This window comes from Aegilops tauschii, chromosome 1 (assembly GCF_002575655.3).
Source record: "Aegilops tauschii subsp. strangulata cultivar AL8/78 chromosome 1, Aet v6.0, whole genome shotgun sequence".
NCBI classification, from domain to species: domain Eukaryota; kingdom Viridiplantae; phylum Streptophyta; class Magnoliopsida; order Poales; family Poaceae; genus Aegilops; species Aegilops tauschii.
In genome coordinates, this window is record NC_053035.3 from 160,940,370 (window position 1) to 160,954,848 (window position 14,479).

A 14,479-nucleotide genomic window follows, 5' to 3' on the forward strand; every position below is an offset into this window, starting at 1 on the left:
GGTTATCGGCGGCAGGCCTATATATTCGTGGGCCCGTGTGGAAATCCATGATCACTTTGACCGACAGCGAGATAGGTTACCATGCATGGTGGATTCTTCTTCTTTGGATCGTGTTATCATAATAGGTCATGGTGAGATTCCAGACCTAAGTTTGAGCGCATACGTACATATGCATGCAAATGAATCCCCTTCATCGGCTCGAAGTGTGGTGTGACATACATATATACAATGCGTCGTCAACTAACCCTCGCTCTATGTGGGGATTTCTGGTTCCAAAGCATGGTGCCACATCAAAGTTTTGTTCCATTAGGTATTCAAACAGCAACACTGATCCATACATATGTTTGGGCCACATGCAGGCAGTGGTTGTCTTCGGGTACTAGCTACTTGCGTCATTATTGGTGAGCTAGCCCATCTCTGGGGTCGAGTGGACGTCCATCACTTTAACCAACAACAAGAGAGAGGTTGTATGACCAAGGTGGATTCTTCTTGGTCCGTTTTACGATACATCTTGGTGATATTCCCTCTCCCGCCGACTAAAGTGTGTGTGTGTGTGTGTGTGATTGAAGGGGGGGACTACTACTTCGCACTTTGATAGGTGAACCTCCGTGGGGTTGGCGATGCCCGGTTAATTAGCGAGGCATGTGCCGCATCAAAGTTGTGAATTGGGTATTTAAATATCACATCACCTTTTTCATACATATAGTTGGGATATCCGTAGGTGGTTCATATGTGGACTCACCCCATCCAGCGCTAGAAGCGCACATTTCTGGGCCCGCACACGATCAACCTTTCACTGGAAATGAAAGGGGGGCGTGGTTTGACCATGATGGACTCCCATAGGTTTAGTGTTACGGTAGGCTCATATGTTAGACCTAGCGATTTGGGGGCATGAGTTCATAGCTAGGATTCCCCTCCTACCGGCACGAGGGGGGGAATACTGTGCGCTTTGTTAGACAGGTGCCACATCGAAGTTGTGCATTTGGTATTTGAACGTCAAACCACCATTTTCATTCATAGTTTTGGTCCACATGAAAGTTTGTTCATGTTTTGACCCTTTCTCGCGTTGTTTTCGCCAATTTATAAACATTAGACAAGTATGGCGCAACAGACACGGTTCACTCACACTACCTGTGTGACATGCTGGTGCCCCTGTCACTCACATCAGCACTGTACATTGGGCTCCATGAGGCTTCCCTCGCAATCTCAAAAATATCTACCCGCCTGTAGGGTTTTTTTTGTAACAGATGGTTATTATGTTTCGAGCGTGTGTGATGTTTGTTGTTCCCACTCCCGCCTGCATCCCTTGAAAATTTCTGCCGGACTCGAGGGTTTTCTGTTTGATAACACATGGTTGTTATCTCGTGACGGTGTGTGATGCATCATCCAAATTTTCAATAGCCCCGACATTTTACTCCCGCGTAGTAAAATTTTTAGTAGCCCCGTCATTTCCTCAAACACCCCCGCCACGCACACCCGAAAACTCCTCAAGCGCGCGTGCGCGCGCACACACCCCCACCACAACTCTCCCTCGCTCAAAACCCTAGCAAGGTCATCGACGCCCCCACAAGGCCTCCATTGTCACATCTGCTGGTTAGCCCGTGCAGCTTACTCAACGATCTCCATACCCTAGCCGCCCGGAGTTTTGTAGATGACACCTGCCAAATGCCCCCTTTCCCACAGATCCCCATCCCCCACTCCAGGGCGTCGCAGCCTAAGACCGGCTACACTTCCTGTGGAGCTCGAGGAGCGACTGGCCCAAAAGAGGTGTATCGCAGCCTCTTCGTCTGATGTCACCGTGGTGGCCGCCGAGGAAGCTGATGACCATTACTGGCCGTAGGCTCTCAATCAGCGAGCTAGAGTATGCGGGTTTGTCGTGGACGCCGACTATGACATCGAGGTCGTCGACAACGATGGCCTGACGCGGGCTATATCACAGGTTAAGTGGCCCACCCCCAACCCCTCGGGTTTAACTGCATTCTATCTAATCCATGGCCCCGCCGATGATCTCCTCTGGCTCACTATCAAGAATTTGCCATCCTACATTGCCATCGAGCCTCTTTTGTCATTTATGAAGGACACATTCTGCGACGCTGGCTTGGGATCCACAGCTACCAAGTCAGACCTCATCGACGGCGACCACGAGGAGGGCACCCTCTCTGGCTCTTCCAAGGGGAAAGAGCCCATCCGCGACATCAGGGATGGCACCCTACAACCGTGCTCTTCCAAGGGGAAGGAGCCCATGTGCGACAACATGGAGCGCACCCAGGGTCCGTGCTCTTCCCATGGGAACGAGCCCATCTATGACAAGTGAGAAAACCCATGATTTGTTTCGTCGTGCCTCTTCATAGGGGGGAACCCATGATTTGTTTTGTCGAGTCCCTTTTGTAGTGTAGTGAAAATATGTCTAGTTTTAATTGCTATATTTGGTTGTTTGCAGTATGCCTTGTTTATTTCAGTTGTTCACAATGTGATGCTATATATGTGCAACTATTTACTATGTAGTACATTTTCATCAATATCAATTTTAAACATACCGATAGGAATGCATATATTTGCTTGTTGTCAAGCCTGTTATAGCTGGCATATGCCTCTTTTAAAGTTTTTTGGTTGTTTGTACTTAGCATATGTCCAGCTTCAAATGCTATCTTTTGGTTGTTCGTAGTATGCCTTGTTTATTCAAGTTATTCACAATGTAATGTTCTATATGTTCAAGTATGAATTGTGCAGTTCAATTTCATCAATACCAGTTTGAACAATACCACTATGAATGACTACATTTGGTTGCTGTCATGCATGTTGTAGTTAACACGCCTTTCCATATTTATTTTGACAATAACTAGTGTACTTAGACCAGCATAATACCAGTTTGAATGACTATATTTGCTTGTTGTTAAACGTTAGGCCTGTTGTAGTTAACACACCTCTCCACTCCTTGTTTTGCTTAACTAGCATGCTTAAACCTGCACACAAAAGCTATCGTCTGGAGATTATTTTGTCTGCCATGGATATATTTGGTTGATGTTTAGCCTATTGTGCTTAACATGCCTCTCGATGTACTTACACAGGATAATTTTGTGAACGACTGCTATTTTCCATCAAGGTTAGTTTCATCCCATGGCTTATATATACTCACTCTTTAGGATATTGATAGCTGGTACAATATAGGCCGGGGATGATAAGGGACTAATTGGTGAACCGGACTTTTAACTGAATATATCTGTAACCCAATTATCGGTAGGTTAACTAGGGCCATATCTAATATATTTGAGGCTACATAGCAACATGCACTGTACTGAATGTCTAAATATGCAATCCTACGCTACATATCAACAAGGAAGAGTGTTACCTTAATGTTTCGATGATGTCTAGATATACGTAGAAGAGCAGCAGCAACAACAACACAACAATAGTTAATCAGCCGATAATTTGTAAAAATGCAAGAAACACCCACTGGCCCATAATATAAGATGTTAATTCATCCAATCTGTGAGTATATTGGATGTTATAAGATATTATATAATGAGACGGAGGTAGTGTTGTACTACATCATTGTGCAATTGTTGTTTAGCATCTAATATTAACTCGGTGCTTTTAGGTACATATGCCATTAATAAGGATCCGCGCTTCAACCCTTTCTACGTATGGGGTAATGAGATATTGATGAACCATCATCAAGTGAGCAAGATGATAAAGATTGTTAGTAAAATGGGTCAAAAGATGGCAACTAAACTATTTGTTTACACTTTATCCAAGACAACAGCGAAGTGCAGGATGGTAAGAACTCTGCATCCTTCTTTTTACTTCCCATAATGAGTTGTGTTAGATGACAATATCTGAATCTTTTTCCTTTGCCGTGGTTCCCAGAGCAGTTTACTCAAGATTACCTCTCAAACTACATGGTTGGTGGGCATGCAACGGTTAAAGTATTTCTAACAAAACACGATGACAATATAGATGTTTTCATGAAGACAGTGAAGGATGGGCGGTCGGCCATCACAAGGGGTTGGACTAGAGTCGTGCATGCCTTCTGCATGGAGGAGGGCACAATATGGGCATTTCGCTTCCCTTGATCAGGAACCAGAATGTATTTTGCCTCTTTCTTTACTGTCTTTAATAGTACAAGTATACAACTATGGTTCATCATTCTTTATTTGGTGCTTCTGTAATTGTCGAACATATGTACCTGTGAATCAAAAAATGCATTGGTCGTTTGAACCTGATGGATATAAATAAAGCTATATCATACTTTCAAATTCAAATTTGGTACAATTTTAAATAGTAGCAATTAAATTAGGGTGAAATTATGCTCTACAAGTCGTTACGGCGCACACGGTCGGTAAAACACAAACGTGTGTGATATACACCATAATCCGACACGGTTCACGTAGAGGAAACATGTGCGAGCATGCATGCAGTTGCCATTTGAAAAGCATGTGTGATGTCAGACAATGTCACAAACGGTGCGAGCAAACTAACTATTTGTGATAGTTGCCTTATCGTACATGATTTACCATCGTGAACTGTTTCTCATGTGGTACGCATCGTAAATGTTGCACCACAGAATAGCGTGTGCGATAGTTATCATGTACAATACTGTTACGACGGTCTGACATTTCGTAATCCTATTCGACACTCGTATGATGATTAGCTAATCTTCTTAATTAGTTACGCATACGGTTTGGGAAAAGTGAATGTGTGTGATTGTCTACTTATCATACACATTCTATAATCATGAACTGTTTGTGATGGGCCGCGCATCTTTAATGTAGCACCGCAGAATACCGACTGTGATGGTAATGCCAGCACACATGAGTAACAAGGATGGAGCATTTGGGATATTAGATATATCCCAAACAGTTGTGTGAAGAATCACGTTTGGGATAGGTGCGGGCATCGCATCCGCTTTGTTCTGGAAAACGTATGCATTCCTACTCCCTATCCCCGATGGTTTCTGGGTCATGTGGGAAGGACCCCCCTGTCGCCCACACTCACTAGGCGATGGTTTAAAATGCCATTGCGAAAAGGGTTACAAACCATTTGTATAACACCTTGCTGTACCAGTGTAGCCACCAAATCTGATTTGAGAGAGTTTTGTGAGGATTCGACTGCTGTACCACTTGTGTCGATTTGCAAGGATCACGTTTTAGTTTCTAAATACATGACCCCTCTACCACCTGATAGAAGCAAAGGTGTCCTGCCTTTCGATGAGATGGTGGCTATCATTTTGTTCGAAGTCGACTTTGAGGATCCGACTACGAACGTGTGAAGATGTCGCGCCTTAGGAATCTCTAAACCAACTCTGAGAGGTTATTGACCATGTCGGAGCATGATCAACATGACCACGAGGGTCTATTTCCTGCAGGCAAACAAAGAACAAGCAAGAAACTAAGATTGCAATCTGGGTATTGCTAATATAAGAGGAAAGCTTTATTATGCAAGTGGGGTTCTATGACGTCTTGGTCTGGTCATTGAACACAAACAAAGGACGCGAGTTGCAGCTATGGTGAAGTTTAATCTAAACAAAACCCAAGTCTAAATGGTGCCTTAAGGGCTATATTTATAGGGGGAAAGGGAGGGGATTTCATCCACCCTTGGTAAGGTGGGACTAAAACACCTCCTAAGTTGTTTCTCCTACAATACGGAATCTAAAACCAACCTATGAAGCAGTATTTCAAAATTACATGGGCCTGACCCAAAATAAGGTGGTGCAATACCTATAATAAGCTATGGACAAAATTTATGAAAGGGCGTCTTGTATATGTCTTCCATGTCCTCGTATGTCCTCATGGGGGCTTCAAAGTGCTTAAAACTCCATTAGATACGATGTTCTGGTTGCATTCACGTGCGCCTTCACGTACATGATTGATCCTACTCCAGTGTTCATCCCTCTTGTCCATGCTAGGCCTTTCATTAGTAATCAACACAAATGTATCTATTTTAGGCATCATCATATTCTCATGAACGTTAGAATTATTCCCAAGAAATGAAAGTACCTGATAATTGAATTGGCATGCGCGAGCTCTAGTAATTGGTCCAATATGTATAGTAGCCGGGGATGTGGGTGTAACTATGGTATTGATGTCCTCATCATCCTCCCCTTCTTGAAATGAAATCGTCCTCAATGAAGCTAATCTTCGTCACCCAAATAAGGCTTCAAATCTGCAATGTTAAAAGTGGGACTAACCCCAAAATCTGTAGGCAACTCAAGTTTATATGCATTATCATTTATTTTCTCTAAGACCTTTTAAGGACCATCATCATGTGGCATTAGCTTTAAATTGCGCAAATCAGGAAACATATCCTTGCGCAAATGTAACCAACCAAGATCTCCAGGTGCAAAGACAACATGTTTTCTACCTTTATCACTAGCAAGTGCTTATTTAGCATTCATACGCTCAATGTTTTCCTTAGTTAACTCATGCATTTTTAAGATCAATTCAACACCTAGTTTAGCATCAAAATGAACTTTCTTTGAAGATGGAAGAGGCAACAAATCAATGGTGCACAATGTAGGAAACCATACACAATTTCAAAAGGGCACATCCTAGTAGTAGAATGCAGTGAATGGTTATAAGAAAATTCAATATGAGGCAAGCATTCTTCCCGCATTTTAAGGTTACTCTTCAAAACATCCCTAAGCATAGTATACAATGTTCTATTGATTACTTCAGTTTGTCCATCAGTTTGGGGGTGGCATGTAGTACTTAAAAGCATAGCCCACAAGCATCTCCAAAAGTGGCTAAGAAATTTAGTATCATGATCTGAAACAATAGTATTTGGCACACCATGCAAGCAAATAATTTCACAAAGGAACAAATCAACAACATTGGCAGCATCATCGCTTTTATGACATGGTATAACATGTGCCATTTTCGAAAATCTATCCATGACAACAAATATGCTATCCCTCATGTTATTTGTTCAAGGTAAAGCTAAAACAAAGTCCATAGATATGTCCTCCCATGGAACACTAGGTACAGGAAAAGGCAAATATAAACCATGAGGATTGAGTCGTGACTTAGCTTTTTGACATGTAGTGCAGCGAGCAACAAAATGCTCAACATCCCGTCTCATATTTGGCCAAAATAAATGTGTAGCAAGTATGTCGTCCTTCTTCTTCAAGACAAGGTTCCCATTAATCCTCCTCCATTCACCTCCTACAACAACAAAAGACGAATGGAGCTAGCAGGAATGCATGGCTAGTTAGCACGGAACAAAAATCCATCATTACACTACAAATAAAAGACACATCCATGACATTCTGGGCCGGACGATTTTTTTTCTATTATGCTTATGACACTTCTATGACGATAATTGTGACAAAACCCAGTATAGTCATAGATGTGGTGGGCTCCTACTACTATGACAAAAAATCATGACAGAAAATGGGCTTTTTGTGCTGGGCGGGCCGGAGACGCAGCTGCATGACATTCTTCTGGCCGTCCATGATGGAAAAAAACCGTGGTAGAAGCAAAGGCGAGGAAAATATCGGGGAGTTCCCGGTTACGGTGGGTGGTCGGGGGCCGAGCGATGCACATTTCTCTCGTACACGTACGCGCGTGGGTGCGACGCATTGGGCTCTGTCACGACCGGTTTTTCAATAAAATAATTATTGAGAGGCCGATCCCTTTTACGGACCAGTAAAGAATAATTCCTTCTCACTAGTAGACAATATCTTGGTCACAGAAGAAAAATACCAGGAGTACTGAATATAATACAAGGTTGAGCGGGGACTGCCAACAATTTATTACATGCACGCCGATAAAACAAGACGGCGGATAGGGTGGCATAACTACTAACTCACGATAATAACGGTGGTGGAAATATCACCGCGAAGCGGGTGATATGACTCCTGAAGACTACAGCTCTTCGAGCGTCGGAGTGAGGCTCGAGGAGACTTATTGCAGGTGGCGGAAGCGTATATAATACAAGTGACCAATATCCGGGATCGCACAGGACTGACTGGGATTCCTCTAGGCGTCGGACTCGCTATCAAACTCTTCATCCAAGAGATCGCCTTCGTCAACATCTGGCCAAATCAACAAGCCAGGTGAGTACTATGAAAGTACTCGCAAGACAGTTCGGACATAAGATATAACAGGTGTAAACATGAAGCATAAGAACTGAATAACAAGTGTGTTCAGACATAGAGACAGTAATGCATGGGAAAAAATAGCAGAGAAGTCGGGCGGTAGTCCTCCCGAAATCCCAAAATAAATACTGGGTGCCAAACGAGGGTCTGAATGACTCCTCGAGAGGAAACTGCAAGAATAGTAATACTGGTGCCAAACGAGGGTCTGAAAGACTCCTCGAGAGGAAACTGCAAGAATAATAATGCCGCAGTCGGGCGTCGGGGCGACACCACATAAAGGGCTTATGACAGAAATAAAAGACAAACATGCCACAGTCGGACGTCTGAGCGACATCACGTAAAGGGCTTATATTGTAGCTCAATAATTTAGTAGCTCGAGAACATAAATTATTACAAGTACGAAACAAATATGAAGTTAGTCCATCTGCAGGAATAACAATTAAACTGGGTTACCACCTGAGCTTGTTCACCGGGGATAAAATTTCACGAGGATAGATATGGATATACTGATCACCCTACTTGATCATGGATACGATGACTTGGAAGGATTTGACTCTGCAGAGTTTGTACTTAACCACAGCCAACGGATTTCAGTAGTCACGGGGACTAGTTCCGTTTACGGTGTTTTGGAAGGAACACGTCTAACTAGTACACACCCATTCAACATTCCGAAGCCAGGGATCACCCTCGGCAACGTTCAAGAAAAACCTTGAGACGGGGAGGCTACAACCTCGCGTAGCATGGGATCAAATTTCTATACGCGCGCTCTAAGGGGGTGCCCCCCCTCTCGGTCCCAATCGGAAACACCCATGCCCCCTGACCGGATGACTGGCTTTAATCTAGGGCCATGGAACCATCATCCCGGCCCCTCTGTTTGGTGTGTACATGGAAAGAGGTTACCAACTTACTAAACCGTATCCTGGCAAAGAAACATGTGGTAGCACGGAAGGGAAAAGAACGATAACGTGACTCCGTCCACGTTAACGTCGAAATTTGTCGGATGACGCAAGGCTGGTATGCTACAACAGTACCACCTTGCTGCCCTTCATGTCACCACATGATTAGGCCATCTCTCACCAGAGATCATCGCAACTTTGGAACACGCGGGAAGTTGCCTCACAAGCAACGAGGTACTCACTGACACTCATATGCCACGCACGAACTTATACGCAAACATGCAAACACCTATCATATCAAAGGTTCAAACATGCTTTCCTGGTTTGGAGAAGTCGGAGTCTAGCTCGGCGAAGTTCGCGGCTCCGTCACCTCTTCCGGAACCTACGGCATAACGAAAACGGGCACTAAAGTGGAAACCAACGCGTGCATAAAAAATTCTCCAAAAAATTTCCAAATAAATCCCACAAAAAACTAGACAAAATTTTAAGACTGTCAGAAAAAGAATCACTCAAAAATCACTTTTTATTAAAAAGTTATAAAGGTTTCTGTCCAGGGACTTATCTGTAATGAAACAGAAAAGTTCCAGGGTTTAAACTGAGAAAACAGAAAACGCTTCGGAAAGAAACGCGCAAGCTCAAAGGGAAGACGTATTAGCCCAAAGGCGCTAACAGAAAACGTTTCGCGAGGGGAAACAGAAGAGAGGCTGACAGGGGGTCCCACATGTCAGGTTTAAAAAGCTCGCCGGCGCCCGAAGACTGCGGTGGACGCCGGCGTCGAACCATGGTGAGTCAGGGAGATCGGAGGGTACCAAGAGCTTCAGCGTGTCCTTCCGCGTCGGTGGGTGGTGGACTCGACCGACGGAGAGCACCACGTCGACGGCGACACTTTCTCCGGCGGACGGCGGCTCGGGTGATGGTGGGGAACTCCAGTGGTGAGCTGCAAACCTCGAATTGAAGCGCGGGTCAGAAGGAGGGATGCACTAGAGAGCTACTGGCAAGAAATGGGAGGCAGAGGTGCACGCATGGGAGCGAATCGAGCTGGATCCCGTGGCGGGTCGCGGCGGCCGAAGTTGAGGAAGGAGACCTCCTCGGGGCTCTTCCAGTGGCTAGGCAGGGTCTTGGTGGAGTGCAGAGGTGGTGTGGGTTCGAGTCGAAGCTCGGGGCCTCTATTTATAGGCGGATCGAGGGGGTGGCCGTGAACGGGGTTGGTCTGGCGAGCGATTACGGCGAGGCAGTGGTTGAGCAGGGGGTTTGAGTGGCCGGGCAGCATCAGGGAGGTTTACTGGTGCCGTTCCACTACTAAACTGGGTTGGTCTTGGTGTAATGGCGCCGGTCCATGGTGGGGTGGCCGCACGGGCACGACGGCAGCAGAGAGCACGCTCCGCGCCCTGCGGTTCACGACGAGAGTGGCAGCGCGTTCTGGGGAGTGGAAGCCCACGCGGCGAGCTCCGGTGGCTTGGGCGGCGCTGGGTGGCGCCGTCTGCGCCGCGCCTCTCTCTGGCGGCCGTAAAGCCGCCGCTAGCGTCGGTCACGGGGCGGCGCACCTCCTCCTGCTCGTCGCCGACGTCCGCAAGGCTCCAGGGGATCGTGCGGCGCAGGAACAAGGGGGAGAGGACGGGGAGCAAGGCAACATCGGGGCACTGGCGAGATGGAGATCGAACACTGAAGAAAACGACAGTGCACTGAAACTGTTTCTGAACTTAACTGAACAATGACAGTAACAGTGTCGAGTAGGTGTTCGACAGAATGATATGGCAAGGAGAAATTTTTTCCTGGGGCTGGGACTTGGTGAGGTGACCTCTCAATGCACCCAGAGGCTGCCTGGTTTTTACCAGAATTTTTGGAGAAGGATTTGAATGAATTTCACCAAATTTGACAAATCTGGTCCAAACTTGCGGCAAGTATAGTTTGAAAATTTTGAACTGAAGACCAGTGGATCTTCATGGATCTTGGTTGAGGGTTCAAAGAACTAGGAGGGGAAAATGGTTTGGGGGCAAAAATCAAAGCAGAAATGGTAGCTCCTTTGTAAATCTCCAAGGGCTAGAATAGAAGACAGAAGTTGTTTTGATAAGATTTAGATGGAAAAATAATTATATGGGGAGGTTCAACTTGCTGGTTTTGATGCAAAACATGATCCAAAGATGAGGGAAGGGTTAGGAGAGTGGAATTGCACTAAGGCCATGGCAAGAGGAGTTTGTTGAAAGTGGTAAAGGATTATTCCAAAATCTATAGAGTATTTTCAAAGAAATTTTCAAAGTCATTTTTCTCAAGTGAAAAGCAATTTGGTTTGAGTCCAAATAAAAAGCAAGAACCTCCAAGATCAAAACAAGTCTTGGGTGAATCCAAATAAAACTCTTGCCATAAAAAAATATTTTGAAAGGGAGAGTTTTTTTTTGGAAGAGAAATTTAAATCACCTCCCTCAAGTCAAATAAAATCTTTTGAAAAATCCAAATAAAAACTTGGGTGTCACACGCTCTTACTGAACCCGAGCGAGGCATTCGCCTACTGAACCCGGGCGATTGCACTGCAGGCTACGCGTTACTGAACCCGAGCGATCAATCGATCTGGCTATTAACTGAACCTGATCAAAAGATTCCTTTGCTACTGCTGCTAACTGAAGCCGGTCGAACCTGCTGCGTCCTTCCCTTGATGAACAGTGAGCGTTGTTGGGGGGGGGGTTGGATGAACAGTTCCTGGTGGGGGGTTGGATGAACAGGACCCTGTGGTAGTAGAGGCCGTTGCCACTGGATGAATAGGACCCCGATTGATCGAGCCGGTTGGGGGTGCATGAACAGGACCTCGTGGAGGGCTGGATGAACAGGACGACCCCGTGGAGGGCTGGTTGAATAGTAGCCGGTGGAGGGCCGGAAGAACAGTAGCCCGTGGAGGGGTGGTTGAACAGGACCCCGTGGAGAGGGCTGGTTGAACAGTAGCTGATGGAGGTGCGGTGGAGGCTGGATGACCGGAAGCCCGTGGATGAACAGTCACAGGTGGAGGCTGGAGGAGGTCGATGGTGGAGATGAACAGTAGCCCGTGGAGTCCCATTTTGTGGTATGCCACACCCCTCCCGATGAACAGGATCCCTGTTTTGACCATAGCGCTCCAACACATGTCCGTTTCCCCCATTTTGCGGTACGCCACACCCCTCCCGATCAACAGGACCCTGTTTCGACCGTAGGATGTCTAAGAGAAGTCTGTTTCCTCCGTTTTGCGGTACGCCAGACCCCTCCCGATGAACATGATCTCATTTCGACCGTGGCCGGTCGAACAGAAGGACATTTCCTCCATTTTGCGGTACGCCAGGCCTCGTTTCGATCAGCTGTTCCGTCCAAGCCGGTTGGCTCCCGATGAACACGACACGTTCCAACCCAGTCGGTTGCCTCCAGATGAATAGGACGTTGTTTCTCCGTTCCGACCCAGCCGGTTCGCTGCCCGATGAACAGGACGCCGTTGCTGCCGTCCGTTGCCTCTCCATGTACACAAGCCTTGGCCGTCCGTATATATGCACGAGTACGCGCTCGAGACCCCGCCCGTATGTACGTACGTGGCCGTATTTTTTGCCCTGTGGTTGTACGTACGTGTACAGGACTTAGACAGGACTGCATGAACTGCTACGTCGGGTGCTCTACCACGACACGTGCCGCTACTTACTCGGCCATGGTTCATACTTGCAGAGAGACCGATCAACCAGTATGCACGTACACGTTCGCGACCAGACAGACAACGCTACATACGCTTTGACATGGTGGGTCCCAGCAGTCAGGGAGGGTAAGGATGCACTTCCTTGCGTGGGAAGATATAGCTGCTCGGTCCCAGCTATCAGGGGAGGAATCTTTTCTATTTTGTGAGTAATAAGGAGGCAATTCCTTGTGTTCGAAGATGTAGCTGGTGGGTCCAGCTGTCAGCCTCACCGCCTAAAGTCCTCTTCCGATGGCTGTCCTTCATTGACCACGTTGACCACGCCGCGCCGAGAGCACCAAGGCGGTGGACGACGGCAAGGCCTAGGAAGGGAACGGCGCGGAGGTAGGGAAGACACGGCAGTGGATGCCCACGCGGAGGGGAGTACGTGGGTTGACTGCTTTGGCTGCGGTGTGAGGTTGCCGTCACCGGAGAATAACAGGAGGTGTGGGTGAGTATGGAGGGATGGCATGGCCAGTGGTGGCAGCACAGCCGGACACGGGAGGCAGGAGCAGGCGGCACGGCCGACGCTGGTTTGGGCGGCTGGAGCTAGAAGACCAGAGGTTTAAGAAGCACGACGACCGTTGGATGGACATCATACGGTCACTGCAGCTAGAATCGTTTATGTTGACTAAGTTGACAAAGCCCATGGTACGCGTCAACTAAGTAGGCCCACAGGCCAGCCTCCGAAACGGTGCACCCCAAATGTCAGGGGGAGGAATCATTTTTTGGGTGGCTGAAGCAAGAATATCCGAGATTGAAGAAGACGCATGACATCCGTTGGATGGACATCCAACGGCCACTGTTGCTAGAACCGTGTGTTGACTATAAGTTGACAAAGCCTTGCATACGCGTCAACTTAGTTTTTTTCGAAGGGACGCGTCAACTTTGTAGGCCCACAAGTGTGTGGCAGAGAACATATAGCCCATTTGTGATTTGTAAGAATGTACAACCCATTTTTGATTTCTAATGGAATTTACTACAGCCCAATTACAGTTTGTTAAAAGTACAACCCATTTTGTAGTTAGGACAATGATTAATTGTCAGGACCCCGATCCTAAGTCACACCAACCTAGCACGTAACACATCATATCACTTTGCGGCCTCACCCACGGTATTCCCACGGGTGCCACCTTACCTGGCCCGGAACTGTTTGCGCCTTTTGTCTCACGTATATGATAGTGTCGCTAGCATCCATATGACAGAGAACCCGGGCCGACATGACTAGTCATGAATCCAAAGTGGCACTAACTTATAGGGACAGGCATACATGAGCCAGCAACGAACGTGTCGATCAGCTACGTATGAACCTAAGTCATAGCAAGCTACAAGGACTTAAAGGAACAACGAGTGACATTTCCCCGAAGGGACAGACACAGGAACGAAGAAGGACACATGCCGGCCAGCCTAAGTGTCCCGGAGTAGTAGCAAGCTACCATGGCTAAGTGGAAGCACTTGGAGACATTTCCCCATAAGAGAGGCTACCAAGAATAAATAACTAGGTTGTCGGATCCCACACATACCAAGCATTTCAAAATCATACACGCAATATGCTCGATATGTGCAAATACACCATGGCATTACAACAAAACTCTACGACTCAAAGTATTTATTCATAAGGCTCCGAAGAGTCATACATAGTAAGAATTACAATCATGGGTTACATGACCCAACATACAGAGCATACATGCACCAGAAGCACAAACATGTCTGGGTACAGACATGTAAAAAGGAAGAAGGCTTTAGAGCCTGACTATCTACATGACCCTCCCAAGGGTTCAAGATCGTAGATGAGGTAACAAGCTAAAC